We start from the raw sequence: 5920 nt of genomic DNA, 5'->3' as shown, positions 1-5920 counted from the left end.
AATGCAGTTTAGGTTGTAATTCACATTATAGTTCGTTTGCTTCTTGAAAGTACGACCTAATAGTGACATATTAGCAGCTCCTTTAGTGTTAGGCAACACATGGAAGAAAGCTTGTAAACTTTCAAACTCGATAGAAACGACTACCTTGCACTTCCCTAGGAGTGAATAAGCATTACCCCCAAACGGGGTGAGTTTGGCATTAGTGGGCTGTAGTTTTGGTTGACCAATGCGTGCCCAATGGTCATGCATCAAGATGTTGTAGTCGGCACCTTCATCAATCAAGGCATCGAAAGAATACGTTGCTCCTGCTGTGACAGTGATTCATAGATACACCGGTGCCACTGCTTCTTCGTCCTGATCTGTAAGGTCGGTTATAGTAGCCATGCAGACGTTCATTGGAGGTTCTAGCATGGGTGGCTCATGTAATGGATGGGAAGGAGGATAGTACTTCTTTATGCGGCTACCATTAAAAAAGCCTATTCCTTCGCCTTCAAGTGTCTCTAACTCAACATTCCCTGTTCTACCAATCATGCGTACTCTGAAAGGCCCTAGCCCCCAAAACTTCATCTTCTGTTTATGTCCTTTTACAGAGTATAGCAGAACAAGGTCCCCTTGTTCAAAGTCTCGCTGTTTGACATGCTTGTCAAACCACATCTTTTGTCGAGCCTTCTCACAAATCAGACAGTGAGTGGCGAGGAGTAGGGTCTCCGTTAGGCACTCTAACTCCACTAAGCAATTGGTCCAAGCCTCTCTTCCCTCCCAACGCTCCTGGACTGCTATCCTTAAGCTAGGGATGAAGAATTCTAAGGGTAAAATGGCTTCAGTTCTGTATGTCAGCCTAAAAGGCATCTGTCCTACAGCCGTTTTATAAGCTGTGCGATAGGCCCACAAGGCCGCCATTAGCTTGTTGTCCCAGTCACTTCTTGAAGTAGACACTACCTTTGTAATCACGTTGACTAAGATTTTATTCGTGGATTCGGCTTGGCCATTAGCCTGAAGGTAATAGGGAGAGGACTTCCGAAGAATTATTAGGAAGGTAGAGAGCAGGTGGGAAATCACCTCATTAATGAAGTGTGTGCCTTGGTCGCTTACAAGTACGATTGGACAGCCAAACCGTGAAATGTCCTGCTCCCACAAGAACTTTGCAATGGTTCTAGCATCATTCTTCCTCGTGGCTCGTGCCTCTACCCACTTCGTTAGATAATCGGTTGCCACTATGATGTAGCGAGCTTGGGAATATTGTGCTGCAGGACTGATAGGTCCAATAAAATCGATGCCCCATTTTTCAAAGGGTTGTCGGGCTATGACAGGGGTCAATTCGATCTTGTCTTTTCGCACAGGCACTTTGGTCCTTTGGCACTCATTGCAGTGCTTTATGAATTTAGCTGCATCGCAGAAAATGGTGGGCCACCATAGTTGGGATTGTAGCACCTTTTGGGCTGTTGTGTCCCCGCTAAAGTATCCTCCAGCAATTCCTCCATGTGCTTCTTTCAATGCATCATGCATCTCGTGCTCACATACGCATCTGCGCAATAAACCGTCTTGTCCCAACTTGTAGAGTTGGCCGGCTATCAGTTGGTATGGCTGAATTTTCAGGATAAGTCTTCTCAGCCTGGCCTTCTCAATGGGTCTCTTAGGTAGTCCGCTCTCTAGCACTTGCACTATGTCATCGGCCCAATACGGCATCAGATCAGCTTTAAACAATTCTCTCTCGCTAGACAGGTTAAAGTGATGAGCATCCGGTAAATCGTCAGGTATGCCTTGTCCAGTGGCTTCTCCTGTGGGTATGCGGGACATGTGGTTAGCCATATAATGCGGCTTTCCTTTGCGTACAACCACAGAGAAGTCAAACTCCAGTAGAAGGAGTAACCATCTAGCTATACGTCCCGTAGCGCAAGGCTTGTTCACAAGATATAGCAAGGCTTGTGGTCAACAAAGAAGACAAAGGGAGTGGCCAACAGGTAATGCCTAAATTTCTTTACTGCATTGGGGCTCGTAAGATTGGTGCAGTAGTAAGAGCCTTTTTCAACTCCTCATTTGCGTGCTGGCATTCCTCAGTCCACTCGAACACTATCAACAGCTTGTACTATGGTCTAGCAATTAGTGCGTAATTTAGTACAAAGCGTCGATAATATCCAATGTGTCCTAAGAAGCACTAAACTCCCTTGTAGTTATCAGGTGGCGGTAAGTCAACAATGACTCTGACTTTAGAAAAGTCAGTGGCAATGCCGTTCCTTGACACTACGTGCCCTAAGATGCATCTGTGTTTCACCCAGAATTGGCACTTTAAGGGGTTCAACGAGAGGTGGTACAACCTACACCTTTCAAAGACAGCTCTCAATTTCTCTAAGTGTTCAGCCCAACTAGAGTGTATGCATAAGTCGTCTACAAACACTTCCAGTTCGCGCTTAAGCATGTCCTTAAAGATAGTACACATTAGGCGTTGAAAAGTCGCAAGTGCGTTCATCAGCCCAAAAGGCATGACAATGTAGGCGAATACACCCCATTCCATGGCAAAGGCAGCTGTTATCGGGGTGCACTTGCACTTGATTATAGCCCGAGAAACCATCCAGAAAACTGTAGGCTTCTTTACCTGCTACCCTCTCAAGCATGTGCTCGGTGTAAGGTAAAGGATAGTTATCCCTCTTTGTAGTGGCATTCACTTTCTTGTAGTTCACGCACACTCAAATTTTTCCATTTTTCTTCATGACAATCACGATAGGTGATACCCAGTCCGTGTGGTCGATCTCATATATGAATCCTGCCCTCATGAGTTTATCAATCTCCTCTTTTACTGCATGGGCGTGTTTGGGATTCATGGAGTAAGGTCGTTGTTTCGTTGGCACTGCATTAGGGACCATTGGGATATTATGAGTCACAACCCTAGGGTCGACTCCCTTAAGTTCATCCAATGTCTAGGCAAATACGTCAATGTACTCTTGCAAGAGTGCAACAAGTTTGGTCTCCTCATCCTCCATCAAGTCATCTGCAATGAATACAGGTCTTGGCTTTTCACATTTCCCAGCCAAGTTAACTTCCTTGACTTTGGCAGGTCCCTTGATCGGGTTCATAGTTTGGCCTTGTCTTTTCGCACCTAGCAGAATCACCACTCTGTCACCCTTTTTAAATTTTGTAAACCGTTTGGGTAGATCTTGCGGTTTTTTTTGCCTTTCTGCTTCTGAGTCCTTTGCTTGCTTCCTAGCCTCCTTCTTTAGCCTCTTGCATCTTAGGTGGACTGGCAAGTCTCCCTTGGTGCGTTTGACTTTAGAAGGTTGTGGTATCTCGGGATCACTCTCAGTGTTGACTTCCGACTCTGAGTTAAACTCGCATCCCTCACTTGAGAAAGGTGTTTCCCCAGGGGGTCGTAGTTCAGTAGGTGCATCCGTCTTGAGCACTGAGATTACCCATGGTTGTGCCACTCCGGCTTGCTCATAATCCACGGCTCCTATGTGTTCTAGCTAGGATCTGTCACACTCCATTCTCATGACTCATTTTTCGTTCTAACTAGTCCTTCCTCTCCTAGGCCTCGAGTCTGCCTTGATTTATTCTATCACTTTTCCTTCCGTGTCGTACTCTATTGTATCTATCTCTTCTTCACTCTCCTCTCCCGTAGAGCGACAATCCTCATACTCCTTGTCATCAGAGTCCTATCCTTCTGACTGCTCATCATCACCTAAGCTTTCCTCTCCAGTCTCCTTGTCATCAGTAACTAAAGCCCAGTTATATAACAAATTCAGGTTGTGGACCTTGGTCCATTTCCATTTTGGCTTAGCTAATAGATCACGTAGAGGTTTTAAGTTAGCAGCCAAGTTGCCTTCCAGTTTATTGGTCAGATACTCTACGATTTCCTGAAGCTCTAGTTTGTTGTTGGGGATATGGAACGAGGCTGGTTTGCCTGGGTTCAGTGAGCTTCCTGTCATCATGCAGAGTGGCACAATTGGCTCCTCAATTGGCATGGTTTCGGCTTTAGCAGCCTGCCGATATAGTTCTTCCTCATTCGAGAATGGTAGATCAATGGTTGCCAAAACGTGCATCCAATCCCTCTCATCCTCAGGGCAAGGAATATATTTAGTGAGTGATCCATAGGGTTTGGTCGTTTGAGTATCGCCTTTCAGCATAGCTGAGATGGCATCTAGGTCAACAGGGGTCGTCTTCCAAGTGTCCACCATCTCTACCCTTACTGCATTAGTTCTGTTCCCTAGGAAAATCAAACCATTGCCCCAGTCCTCAATGACATGCGCATTCCTCATCCAAGGTCGGTCTAATAGTATGTCGTAATCCACTCCCTTCATGACAATGAAGTTTACAGAAAACTGCACACCGGCAATCTTTACTGGCCAATTCTTTAAGACCCCGAATGGTGTTACCTTCATTCCATTTGCTAACGTGACGTTAAACCTGGCAGTCTCTACAGGAGGGTTTTCCCATGCCTCTAAGACTGCATGGCTTAGTACACTAACACCTGCGCCTGTGTCTACAATTCCTTTTCGCGTCATATCTCCTAAGGCTAGGATGGGTAAAACTGCATGCATTTCAGTGCCTTCCCAAAAAGCATTGATGTGCAAAGACTTAGGAGTTGAGTGTAGAGTTAGACTTGGGATATGTGTAACCGCATCATGATCTTGCGGATCAGCACTCGCAAGTCCTGTGTGTCCCTCCACCAAGTCTTTTAACTCCTGCCATAAGGAATGATTCTGCCTAAGTAGGTCTTCCAAGCTTAGAGTTACTGGAGTAGACAACAAGGTTGTGAGGAGGCTACTGGGCAGTTGTCTTCCCTTGAGGCTAGCATTTCTAGGCCATGCGTTCTGTCTGCCCTGGCAAGTTTCCCCTTGGCCTTGCTGCTGAGTTGCCCCCAGTGGTGTAGGTATGCTCGCAGCTTGTGGTTTTGAAGGTGAGACTGGTGTGCTCACGCTGGAGAAATCGTCAATAGGATCTTCTAATATGGGTTCAGCATCCTTGAGGTGCTTTTGGGCGTCCTTGACCCACTCCTTGACCTTAGCTATAGCCTCGAGCTGCCATTTGGGATGGGGATATTCCCCTACCTTGGCACTCCCTAGCTCGGCTGTCTTAGGAGCTGAGGTCTCCGCCTCTGCGTCTGTGACCCTCTTTCCCGTTACTAACGTAGTCGCTTCCTCGGTTTTAAGAGTTATCTTTGCATTGGTTCTCTTTTTCTGTCTCCTCCGGCTTTTCTTTCCTATTGAGGTTGCGTCACGGTTACTTGGCCCTGGCAAAGAGATGCCTGCCTGTTTTGTCTGAGCTCGCATCATAACATGTAGTGGGATGGGTGTATCCTCACTGTCAAAGGTTTCCACTCCAAAAAGCCCCAAAGGCACCGATGGCATGTTGGCAGAGTTGGTTGATGGCTTCCGCCTAGGACAGTCAGGAAACAGATGTGTGATTCCATACTCTATGCATCGGAGATCCGCTTTGTCCTTGTTAGCTTGTTCTCATTCTGGGCAGCGTGATGAAATGTGGCCTTGGTGGTCGCAAGTCCAGCATGTGACTGGATCTTGGCTTGGCCCTCCAAAGCCTCTGCCTCTTCCTCTTCCTAAAGCCATCATCGGCATCGGCCGATAGTCCATCAGGACTGGGTTGCCTTCCTCGTCATAGGATATGTACGGGTTGACATATGTTTCTTCCTCATTAGGCACCTCCACAAAGTGAACAGGAGTATCGCTAGATGGGTGGGTTACAAAAGGCCCTGGTGGTCTGGGTATACCAGTTGGGTTCATCTCCAGCCTAGGTACGGCAGGTCTTGAGTCAGTCGGTGCTAGGAGAGCTAACTGGGCTCCCCTCCCAAAGAAATTGGGTGGCCTATTACCTAAGTATTGAGGGTTGTACTGCTGCACATATGGGAATCTCCTCGGCATTCTGCAATGCACTGCATCATGCCCGAATCTACCGCAATTTGAGCACGGCC

Source organism: Lygodium microphyllum, chromosome 6, assembly GCF_053477565.2.
Source record: "Lygodium microphyllum isolate KBCC chromosome 6, Lygodium_microphyllum_v1.1.10, whole genome shotgun sequence".
NCBI lineage: Eukaryota > Viridiplantae > Streptophyta > Polypodiopsida > Schizaeales > Lygodiaceae > Lygodium > Lygodium microphyllum.
Note: the sequence above shows the minus strand (reverse complement) of the source record.